Source organism: Heptranchias perlo, unplaced genomic scaffold (assembly GCF_035084215.1).
Source record: "Heptranchias perlo isolate sHepPer1 unplaced genomic scaffold, sHepPer1.hap1 HAP1_SCAFFOLD_153, whole genome shotgun sequence".
In the NCBI taxonomy this organism is placed as follows: domain Eukaryota; kingdom Metazoa; phylum Chordata; class Chondrichthyes; order Hexanchiformes; family Hexanchidae; genus Heptranchias; species Heptranchias perlo.
This window is the reverse complement of record NW_027138785.1, coordinates 297,688-310,560: the sequence shown is the minus strand read 5'-3', so window position 1 is coordinate 310,560 and position 12,873 is coordinate 297,688.

Below are 12,873 nucleotides of genomic sequence, written 5' to 3'. Positions count from 1 at the left end.
TCCCTAAACTACTCTGCCTACTGTTAATTATGTTATTTCTTATATTTTCACAATTATAGATATAAACATCACACAATATAATCTGATCTATTCTATTACTCATTCTGGTTTAAGTTTATATTGTGGTTAATAACAGTTAAACTCCTATTCTTTCTCCTTATCTGATTAGAGTTTCCAAATAACCGATTCTGTGGAATGGAATGTCTGATCAGTGTTGCCATAGCGACCTGTCTGCTGTGAAATGCTTGCTTGAGTTTCTCACTCAGACGAAACTCCTCTTTCCCATGTAAGGACTTGCACAACACCAGGTTATAGTCCAACAGTTTTATTTTAAATCACCAGCTTTCGGAGCTTACCTCCGTCGTCAGGTGAGTGAAGGGTTCTAAAAACACATAGCATATATAGTCAGAGAACAATGCCTGGTGATTACAGATAATCTTTCCAACTGCCCCCTATCACGCCTCGGCTGGGAGGCGATCACAGCAATCAAAGGTTGGTGTTCAGACAGGTTAGCCACGGAAAACATTACATCCCAGTATACTGAATACACAATGGGTCAGATTACAAAGACAGAGAGAGAGAGACCCGAAAGGCAGAGAGAGAGAGAATGTCCACTTGTATTAAAAAGATAACTTTTTTTCGCTGGTGGGGTTATGTGTAGCGTGACATGAACCCAAGATCCTGGTTGAGGCCGTCCTCATGGGTACGGAACTTGGCTATCAATTTCTGCTCGACGATTTTGCGTTGTCGTGTGTCTCGAAGGCCGCCTTGGAGAACGCTTACCCGAAGATCGGAGGCTGAATGTCCTTGACTGCTGAAGTGTTCCCCGACTGGGAGGGAACCCTCCTGTTTGGCGATTGTTGCGCGGTGTCCGTTCATCCGTTGTCGCAGCGTCTGCATGGTCTCGCCAATGTACCATGCTCCGGGGCATCCTTTCCTGCAGCGTATGAGGTAGACAACATTGGCCGAGTCACAGGAGTATGAACCATGTACCTGGTGGGTGGTGTCCTCTCGTGTGATGGTGGTATCTGTGTCGATGATCTGGCATGTCTTGCAGAGGTTGCCGTGGCAGGGTTGTGTGGTGTCGTGGACGCTGTTCTCCTGAAAGCTGGGTAATTTGCTGCGAACGATGGTCTGTTTGAGGTTGAGTGGCTGTTTAAAGGCGAGTAGTGGAGGCGTGGGGATGGCCATAGCGAGGTGTTCGTCGTCATCGATGACATGTTGAAGGATGCGGAGAACATGACGTAGTTTCTCCGCTCTGGGGAAGTACTGGACGATGAAGGGTACTCTGTTGGTTGTATCCCGTGTTTATCTTCTGAGGAGGTCTACGCGATTTTTCGCTGTGGCCCGTCGGAACTGTCGATCGACGAGTCGAGACTCATATCCCGTTCTTACGAGGGTGTCTTTCAGCGTCTGTAGGTGTCCATCGCGTTCCTCCTCGTCTGAGCAGATCCTGTGTATTCACAGGGCCTGTCCATAGGGGATGGCCTCTTTGACGTGGTTAGGGTGGAAGCTGGAAAAGTGGAGCATCCTGAAGTTGTCCGTGGGCTTGCGGTAGAGTGAGGTGCTGAGGTGCCCGTCTTTGATGGAGATTCGTGTGTCCAAGAAAGAAACTGATTCTGAGGAGTAGTCCATGGTGAGCTTGATGGTGGGATGGAACTTGTTGATGTTATCGTGTAGTCTCTTCAGTGATTCGAACTTGTGCATGAAAATGTTGGCGTATTGGGGTACGAATTTGGTCCCCATGGCTGTTCCGTGTGTTTGGGTAAAGAACTGGTTATCGAAGGTGAAGACATTGTGATCCAGGATGAAGCGGATGAGTTGTAGGATGGCGTCTGGAGATTGGCTGTTGTTGGTGTTGAGTATTGAGGCTGTTGCAGCGATGCCGTCATCGTGGGGGATACTGGTGTAGAGTGCCGAGACGTCCATCGTGGTGAGAAGTGTTCCTGGTTCAACTGGTCCGTGGGTGCTGAATTTTTGTAGGAAGTCTGTAGTGTCGTGACAGAAGCTGGGGGTTCCCTGTACGATGGGTTTCAGGATGCCCTCGATGTATCCAGAGACGTTCTCACACAGGGTTCCGTTGCCTGATACGATAGGACATCCAGGTGTGTTGGCTTTGTGTATCTTTGGGAGGCAGTAGAAGTCTCCCACGCGGGGAGTACGTGGGATGAGAGTGCGTAGGATGCTTTGAAGGTCTGGATCGAAGGTCTTGATCAGTTTGTTGAGCTGGTGGGTGTGTTCTTTGGTCGGATCTGTGGGTAACCGTCTGTAGTGTTCCTGGTTGTCCAGTTGTCGGTATGCTTCTTTGCAATAGTCCGTTCTGTTCTGTACACCAACGACACCTTTGATTGATGTGATCGTCTCCCAGCCGAGATGTGATAGGGGGCATTTGGAAAGATTATCTGTAATCACCAGGCATTGTTCTCTGACTATATATGCTATGTGTTTTTAGAACCCTTCACTCACCCGACGAAAGAGGAAAGCTCCGAAAGCTTGTGATTTAAAATAAAACTGTTGGACTATAACCTGGTGTTGTAAGATTCTGTACATTTGTCCACCCCAGTCCATCACCAGCATCTCCACATCATGGCCTCTTTCCCATAATACACATTATGTCAGACATTTGATGTCAATGTATTTTAGCCATTTTATGTTACTATCTCTAAAACCTACAAAGTGTTCAGATACACAAATCTTTAAAAGTGGGCAGACAAGTTGGTAAAGTGGTTAAAAAAGCACATGGAACCCTAGGTTTCACAAATAGGGATATAGAGTACAAAAGGACATAGGTCACGTAAAACTGTCCAAATCATTGGTTAATCTGCAGTTAAAATATTGTGTAAGGTTTTGTGCATCTTACACTAGGAAAGATGTCAAGGCCAAGGAGAGGGTGCAGAAGAGATTCACGGAGATGACACCAGCGACGAGAGACTTTAGTTATGAGGAAAAACTGGAGAAACCGGGGTTCTTTTCATTAGAACAAAGAAGGGTAAGTGGTGTTCAAAAATTGATCAGGAAAATCAAGCAAAACTATTCCCATTGGTCGGTGAGTCAGTAACTCGAGGGAGTCAAATGCAAATCATCACCAAAAGACTCAGATCCAGGGATAAAATATCGAACTCACTGTACAAAAATGTTCGTGACACTCACTGTCCTTCCAGATCTGTGTCAGGGGAGAAACTGATAGGTTTCGCTCGTCTACGCAGGCCATGGGGAAAGAGCGGGGGAATGGGACTAATCGGATTGCTCTTACAAAGAGCCGGTACAGGATCAATGGGCTGAATGGCCTCCTTCTGAGCTGTAATGATTCGTTGATTCTATCTTTGGGTTTAATGTTGTTCTCATTGAGGTGATGGATGTCAGATGTCATTCCGAGCACCTAGCGTCTGCTAGAAGCAATCTGCACTCAGGTACAGCACGGGTTAGATACAGGTAAAGCTCCCTCTCCTTGTCCCATCAAACACTCCCAGGGCAGGTACAGCACAGGTTAGATACAGAGTAAAGCTCCCTCTACACTGTCCTGTCAAACAATCCCAGGGCAGGTACAGCATGGGTTAGCTACAGAGTAAAGCTCCCTCTACACTATCCCATCAAACACTCCCAGGGCAGGTACAGCACAGGTTAGATACAGAGTAAAGCTCCCTCCACACTGTCCTGTCAAACACTCCCAGGGCAGGTACAGCACAGGTTAGATACAGAGTAAAGCTCACTCTACATTTTCCCATTAAAACACTCCCAAGGCAGGGAAAGCACGGCTTAGATACAGAGTAAAGCTCCCTCTACACTGTCCCATCAAACGCTCCCAGGGCAGGTACAGCACGGCTTAGATACAGAGTAAAGCTCCCTCCACACTGTCCTATCAAACATTCACAGGCCATACTGATCAGGGTTGCTAGGCTCTACAGTGATGACATAAAGCAGTGCCATTCAGCCCATCTGGTCCCCTCCTTGTCCCTTTAAAGGAGGAGAACTGGGACATCCTGTCTCCAAACAAATCCCATCTGTTCAAAGTGAGAATCCCAGGGGAAGGGTCAAGGCCCAGAGTGTGGAATGCCTGTATAAAATGCCGGCTTTTTTAAAGTCATGACGCTGATCAAAGTCTGCGTGAAGTTTTCTTGCCATTTCTGTCAAGATTTGGAAAAGACCTGCTGCCTGTCACTTTAAATGTTGTCCAGCTTTAACTGTAGCTCACAGTATCCGAACAGGCACTGATATCATTAGGCTTTTATATATCTTCTTGTACTCCATCTCCATAACAACACTGGCTTATCACAGCATCGCTTTCTTCAAATTGAATCCCAGTGTGAAAAATGCACAATTTCAAATCTAAGCAACGTGAGCAGGATTGGAAGGAGATGCGACTGGAGATAATGGGCCTGGGGCCGTGAGAAGTTCTCTTGAGCATTAAAGTATTCAGAATCAAAAAGAAGCAGGGGGATGAGATCTTTGTGTTTATTTATCCAGGTATCTGCAAAATCCATCGCCTCTCAATGCCCAGCATTTTATTTCCCCTCTCCCTGCTCTCCAGGTAAGGCTTGGTTTCATTAATTCTTAGTGTCTGCATCAAGCAGTTAATTGACCAGCACCTGGAGGAGCAGAGGAAGCTGGAGGAAAAGAAATGGCAGAAGCAGAACGAGATGGCTCGTGATGGCAGAATCTTGTGTGTGCTAGTTGCTTCAAGTGCAACGGCACAGAGTGAGGCAGCTGCGAGTTTGGTGAGTGTGGGAGTTCGGTGAAGTGGGGGAAGGAGGTGCTGCTTTGCCTTGCTTTTCCGAACTTTTTCCCCAGAGCGGCGGCGGACCTGAGAGTAGAAGACTGAGAGTGGGGAATAAAAGCAACAGCAGACCGACAACAAGAGAAAACTACTGTGCGACATCACAGGTGAGGCAGGAGAGTCCGAGAGGTGAGCACAGTATAAAAGGAGAGACCGAGAGCGGGAGGAGAGTCTGAGAGTCTAAGGCAAGTCATGGCAGCACAGCTCGCACCCGTGATATGCTCCTCCTGCAATTTGTGGGAAGTCATGGACACTACCAGTGTCTCTGGCGACCAAGTGTGCAGGAAGTGTGGCCAGCTGCAGCTACTGGTTAACCGTCTTTCGGAGCTGGAGCTGCGGGTGGATTCACTGTGGAGCATCCGCGATGCTGAGACTATCGTGGATAGCACGTTCAGTGAGGTGGTCACACCGCAGGTAAAGATTACGCAGGCAGAAAGGAAATGGGTGACCGCCAGGCAGAGTAAAAGGACTAGGCAGGTAGAGCAGGAGTTCCCTGGGGCCATCTCCCTCTCAAACAGATATACCGCTTTAGATACTGTTGGGGGAGATGGCTTATCAGGGGAAAGCAGCAAGAGCCAAGTTTGTGGCACCACGGGTGGCTCTGCTGCACAGGAGGGGAGGAAGAAGATTGGCAGGGCTATAGTGATAGGGGATTCAATTGTAAGGGGAACAGATAGGCGTTTCTGCGGCCACAAACATGACTCCAGGATGGTATGTTGCCTCCCTGGTGCGAGGGTCAAGGATGATGCGGAGCAGCTGCAGGACATTCTGGAGGGGGAGGGTGAACAGCCACTAGTCGTGGTCCATATCGGTACCAACGACATAGGTAAAAAAAGGGATGAGGTCCTGCAAGGTGAATTTAAGAGTTAGGAGATAAATTAAAAAGCAGGACTTCAAAGGTAGTGATCTCAGGATTACTACCAGTGCCACGTGCTAGTGAGTATAGGAACAGGAGAATAGACAGGATGAATGCATGGCTGCAGGAATGGTGTAGGAGGGAGGGATTTAGATTCCTGGGACATTGGGACCGGTTCTGGGGAAGGTGGGACCTGTACATGTGGGACGGGTTACACCCGAGTAGGACCAGGACTAATGTCCTCGCGGGGGTGTTTGCTAGTGCTGTTGGGGAAGCTTTAAACAAGGGTGGCAGGGGGATGGGAACCTTAGCGGGGAGTCAGAAGAGAATAAAGTTGAAAGCAGCAAGAGAGGGGAAGACCCAGGAGAAATTTACAATAGAAATCTTATAAACAGTTGTTCAAGAACAAGTGAAAGGGAAAAGCGTAGAGCAGCAGAAAGAAAGTGTACTTCAGGCACTACATAAGAACATAAGAAATAGGAGCAGGAGTAGGCCAATCGGCCCCTCGAGCCTGCTCCGCCATTCAATAAGATCATGGCTGATCTGGTCCTAACCTCAAATCTAAAATCATGTCCAATTTCCTGCCCGCTCCCCGTAACCCCTAATTCCCTTTACTTCTAGGAAACTGTCTATTTCTGTTTTAAATTTATTTAATGATGTAGCTTCCACAGCTTCCTGGGGCAACAAATTCCACAGACCTACCACCCTCTGAGTGAAGAAGTTTCTCCTCATCTCAGTTTTGAAAGAGCAGCCCCTTATTCTAAGATTATGCCCCCTAGTTCTAGTTTCACCCATCCTTGGGAACATCCTTACCGCATCCACCCGATCAAGCCCCTTCACAATCTTATATGTTTCAATAAGATCGCCTCTCATTCTTCTGAACTCCAATGAGTAGAGTCCCAATCTACTCAACCTCTCCTCATATGTCCGACCCCTCATCCCCGGGATTAACCGAGTGAACCTTCTTTGTACTGCCTCGAGAGCAAGTATGTCTTTTCTTAAGTATGGAGACCAAAACTGTATGCAGTATTCCAGGTGCGGTCTCACCAATACCTTATATAACTGCAGCAATACCTCCCTGTTTTTATATTCTATCCCCCGAGCAATAAAAGCCAACATTCCGTTGGCCTTCTTGATCGCCTGCTGCACCTGCATATTAACCTTTTGATTTTCTTGCACTAGGACCCCCAGATCCCTTTGTACTGCAGTACTTTCCAGTTTCTCGCCATTGAGATAATAACTTGCTCTCTGATTTTTCCTGCCAAAGTGCATAACCTCACATTTTCCAACATTGTATTGCATCTGCCAAATCTCTGCCCACTCACCCAGCCTGTCTATATCCCATTGTAGGTTTTTTATGTCCTCCTCACTCTCTACTTTCCCTCCCATCTTTGTATCATCTGCAAACTTTGATATATTACACTCGGTCCCCTCCTCCAAATCGTTAATATAGATTGTAAAGAGTTGGGGACCCAGCACCGACCCCTGCGGAACACCACTGGCTACTGGTTGCCAGTCCGAGAATGTACCATTTATCCCAACTCTCTGCTTCCTGTTAGATAACCAATCCTCCACCCATGCCAGAATATTACCCCCAATCCAGTGATTCTTTATCTTGAGCAATAATCTTTTATGTGGCACCTTGTCGAATGCCTTCTGGAAGTCTAAATACACTACATCCACTGGTTCCCCTTTATCCACTCTGTATGTTATATCCTCAAAGAACTCAAGCAAATTTGTCAGACATGACTTCCCCTTCGTAAAGCCATGCTGACTTTGTCCTATTAAATTATGTTTATCCAAATGTTCCGCTACTGTCTCCTTAATAATAGACTCCAAAATTTTACCCATCACAGATGTTAGGCTAACTGGTCTATAATTTCCAGCCTTCTGCCTATTACCCTTTTTAAATAATGGTGTTACATTAGCAGTTTTCCAATCTGCCGGGACTTTGCCGAGTCCAGAGAATTTTGAAAAATTATTACCAAAGCATCCACAATCCCTACTGCCACTTCCCTCAAGACCCTGGGATGGGTCCAGGTCCAGGGGATTTATCCGCCTTGAGTCCCATTATTTTACTGAGTACCAGTTCCTTAGTGATTTTAATCGTATTTAGCTCCTCCCCCCCCCTAGAGCCCCCCGTTTGTCCACTGTTGGGATATTCTTAGTGTCCTCTACCGTAAAGACTGAAACAAAATAATGGTGCAGCATTTTTGCCATCTCCATGTTTCCCACCATTAATTTCCCGGTCTCATCCTCTAAGGGACCTACGTTTGCCTTAGCCACCCTCTTTCTTTTTATATAACTGTAGAAACTCTTGCTATCTGTTTTTATATTTTTTGCTAATTTATTTTCATAATCTATCTTCCCTTTCTTAATCAATTCTTTTGTTACTTTTTGCTGTCTTTTGAAGAATTCCCAATCTTCTATCCTCCCACTAAGTTTGGCTACCTTATATGTCCTTGTTTTTAGTCGGATACTATCCTTAATTTCTTTACTTAGCCACGGATGGCTGTCATTTCTTTTACACCCTTTTTTCCTCAGTGGAATATATATTTTTTGAAAGTTGTAGAATAACTCCTTAAATGAACACCACTGTTCATGTACCGTCTTACCCTTTAATCTATTTTCCCAGTCCACTTTAATCAATTCCGCTCTCATACCATCATAGTCTCCTTTATTCAAGCTCAGTACGCATGTTTGAGAACCAACCTTCTCACCCTCTAATTGGATATGGAATGTAACCATGTTATGGTCACTCATTCCAAGGGGATCCTTAACTAGGACATTATTAATTAATCCTGACTCATTACACAGGACCAGGTCCAAGGTTGCCTGCCCCCTTGTAGGATCAGTTACATACTGCTCAAGAAATCCATCCCTGATGCACTCAATGAACTCGTCCTCAAGGCTGCCCTGCCCAATTTGATTTGTCCAGTTAATATGATAATTAAAATCCCCCATAATTATAGCTGTTCCCTTATTACATGCCCCGACTATTTCCTGATTAATACTTCTTCCAGCAGAGTTGCAACTATTAGGAGGCCTATATACTACGCCCACTAATGTTTTTTTCCCCTTATTATTCCTTATCTCCACCCAAACTGTTTCATTATCCTGATCCTTTGTCCCAATATCATTTCTCTGTATTACAGTGATTCCTTCCTTTATTAACATAGCCACCCCACCTCCCCTTCCTTCCTGCCTGTCCTTCCTGATTGTTAAATACCCTGGCATATTTAATTCCCAGTCGTTGTCACCCTGCAGCCATGTTTCTGTAATGGCCACAAGATCATACCCATACGTCGTTATTTGTGCCGTTAACTCGTCCATTTTGTTACGAATGCTACGTGCATTCAGATAAAGAACTTTCAAATATGTTTTGTGACACTTAGTTCCTGCTTTTTCCTTTTTAAACACTTTACCTTTTACTCCATACCTTCTGTCCCTTCCTGACACGCTTTCCTCTGTCTCCCTGCTCAGGTTCCGAACCCCCTGCCTCAGCTTTGATGCTGGGTTAATCGCCTTGCACCTTCTAGTTTTTATTTTATCTCTCATGCCTAAAGTACACTTTCTTTCTGCTGCTCTACGCTTTTCCCTTTCACTTGTTCTTGAACAACTGTTTGTACTATTTGTATTGTAGATTTCCCCTGGGTCTTCCCCTCTCTTGCTGCTCTCAACTTTATTCCCTTCTGACTCCCCGCTCAGGTTCCCATCCCCCTGCCACTCTAGTTTAAACCTTCCCCAACAGCACTAGCAAACACCCCCGCGAGGACATTGGTCCCGGTCCTGCTCGGGTGTAACCCGTCCCGCTTGTACAGGTCCCACCTTCCCCAGAACCGGTTCCAATGTCCCAGGAATCTAAATCCCTCCCTCCTACACCATCCCTGCAGCCACGCATTCATCCTGTCTATTCTCCTGTTCCTATACTCACTAGCACGTGGCACCGGTAGTAATCCTGAGATCACTACCTTTGAAGTCCTGCTTTTTAATTTATCTCCTAACTCCTTAAATTCACCTTGCAGGACCTCATCCCTTTTTTTACCTATGTCGTTGGTACCAATATGGACCACGACTACTGGCTGTTCACCCTCCCCCTCCAGAATGCCCTGCAGCCGCTCCGTGACATCCTTGACCCTAGCACCAGGGAGGCAACATACCATCCTAGAGTCACGTTTGCGGCCGCAGAAACGCCTATCTGTAAAAACTCGAAGGCGTAAGGCGATTAACCCATCATCAAAACTGAAGGTCAGGCTAGGGTGTGTGTCCCAACTAAGAGTTCTATATACAAATGCACGGAGTATAAGGAATAAATTAAATGAACTACAGGTTCAAATTCAAATTGGAGGGTATGACATGATAGCTATTACTGAGACATGGCTGCAGGATGGTCAGGATTGGGAACTAAATATACCGGGTTATAAGGTCTACAGGAGAGACAGGGAAAATGGAAGAGGGGGAGGAGTAGCCTTAATGATTAGAGATGAAATCAGTTCAATGATAAAGGAGGATATAACGAGAGGTAAGCAGCCAACAGAGACCTTATGTGTTGAATTGAGAAATAGGAAAGGATCTAAGACTATAGTGGGAGTTGTGTATAGGAGCCCTGGCAGCAGCTCTGAAGTGCTAGATTGTATAAATGCAGAGATTAGACAAGCGTGTAAGAAAGGCATTGTGGTCTTAATGGGGGACTTTAACCTTCACACAGATTGGGAAAAGCAGAGTAGTAACTGTCAGAAAGGTAGTGAATTTCTTGAGTGTGTCCGGGATAGTTTCCTACAGCAGTATGTCCTGGAGGCAACAAGGGGGCAAGCCATACTAGATTTAGCAATGAGTAATGAACCAGATTTAGTTAATGGCTTAACTGTACACGAACATCTATCCAATAGCGATCATAACATGATCGAGTTCAATGCAGTGTTTGAAAGGGAAAAAAGTGAGTCAGCTGCTAAGATTCTAGACTTGGGTAAGGCCGACTTCAATGGGATGAGACAGAGACTGTCCACAGTAAACTGGGCAAATCTGTTAATGGGTAAAACGACTGATGATCAGTGGGAAATGTTTAAAGAAACATTTAACGTGATACAGAATCGGTTTATACCCCTGAGGGGCAAGAACTCCACTTGCCAAAAAAAAAATGCCATGGACAACTAAAGAGGTAAGGAAGAGTATAAGACATAAGGAAAGGGCATACAAAAAGACAAAAAATGGCACAGATTCTGGCGAATTGGAAAGATACGAAGGTCAACAAAGGGTCACAAAACATATAGTAAGAGCTACAAAAAGAGAGTATGAAAAGAAACATGCAAGGGATATCAAAACCAATACGAAGAACTTTTATAGTTCTATTAGGAAAAAGAGGGTGGTCAGGAGCAGTGTTGGCCCCTTAAAAACTGAAAGTGGGGATATTGTCATTGACAATGGGAAAATGGCGGACATGTTGAACAATTACTTTGCTTCAGTATTTACAGTAGAAAAAGAGGATAGCATGCCGGAAATCCCAAGAAAACTAATACTGAATCGGGGACAGGGACTCGATAAAATTAACATAAGTAAAGCAACAATAATGAAGACAATAATAGCACTAAAGAGTGACAAATCCCCAGGACCAGATGGTTTCCATCCCAGGGTTTTAAAGGAAGTAGGTGAGCACATTACAGAGGCCGTAACTATAATCTTTCAAATTTCTCTAGATTCAGGAACTGTCCCTCTAGATTGGAAAATTGCACATGTCACTCTGCTTTTTAAGAAAGGAGAGAGAGGGAAACCAGGGAATTATAGACCAGTTAGCCTAACATCTGTTGTGGGGAAAATGCTGGAGTCTATAATTAAGGATAGGGTGACTGAACACCTCGAGAATTTTCAGTTAATGAGAGAGAGCCAGCATGGATTTGTGAAAGGTAGGTCGTGCCTGACAAACCTGATTGAAGTTTTTGAAGAGGTGACTAAAGTAGTGGACAGGGAAATGTCAATGGATGTTATTTATATGGACTTCCAGAAGGCATTTGATAAGGTCCCACATAAGAGACTGTTAGCTAAGATAGAAGCCTATGGAATCGAGGGAAAAGTACGGACTTGGTTAGGAAACTGGCTGAGCGAAAGGCGACAGAGAGTAGGGATAATGGGAAGGTACTCACATTGGCAGGATGTGACTAGTGGAGTCTCGCAGGGATCTGTCTTGGGGCCTCAATTATTCACAATATTTATTAACGACTTAGATGAATACATAGAAAGTCTCATATCTAAGTTTGCCGATGACACAAAGATTGGTGGCATTGTAAGCAGTGTAGATGAAAACATAAAGTTACAAAGCGATATTGATAGATTAGGTAAATGGGCAAAACTGTGGCAAATGGAATTCAATGTAGACAAATGTGAGGTCATCCACCTTGGATCAAAAAAGGATAGAAGAGAATTCTTTCTAATTCCTAAAAAGTTAAAAACAGTGGATGTCGAAAGGGACTTAGGGGTTCAGGTACATAGATCATTGAAGTTTCCTGAACAGGTGCAGAAAATAATCAATAAGGCTAATGGAATGCTGGCCTTTATATCTGGAGGACTGGAGTACAAGGGGGCAGAAGTTATGCTGCAGCTATACAAAACCCTGGTTAGACCACACCTGGAGTACTGTGAGCAGTTCTGGGCACCGCACCTTCGGAAGGACATATTGACCTTGGAGGGAGTGTAGCGTAGGTTTATTAGAATTATACCCGGACGTCAAGGGTTAAGTTACGAGGAGAGGTTACACAAATTGGGGTTGTATTCTCTGGAGTTTCGAAGGTTAAGGGGTGATCTGATCAAAGTTTATAAGATATTAAGGGGAACGGATAGGGTGGATAGAGAGAAACTATTTCCGCTGGTTGGGGATTCTAGGAGTAGGGGGCACAGTCTAAAAATTAGAGCCAGACCTTTCAGGAGTGAGATTAGAAAACATTTCTACACACAAAGGGTGGTAGAAGTTTGGAACTCTCTTCCGCAAACTGCAATTGATACCAGCTCAATTGTTAAATTTAAATCTGAGATTGATAGCTTTTTGGCAACCAAAGGTATTAAGGGATATGGGCCAAAGGCAGGTTTATGGAGCTGGATCACAGATCAGCCATGATCTTATCAAATGGCGGAGCAGGCAAGAGGGACTGAATGGCCTACTCCTGTTCCTATGTTCCTATGTTCCTAGGTGATGTGAGTTGTGATGTGGGTTTGTGATGTAAGGTTGTGATGTGGGTGTGTAATATGGGTTGTG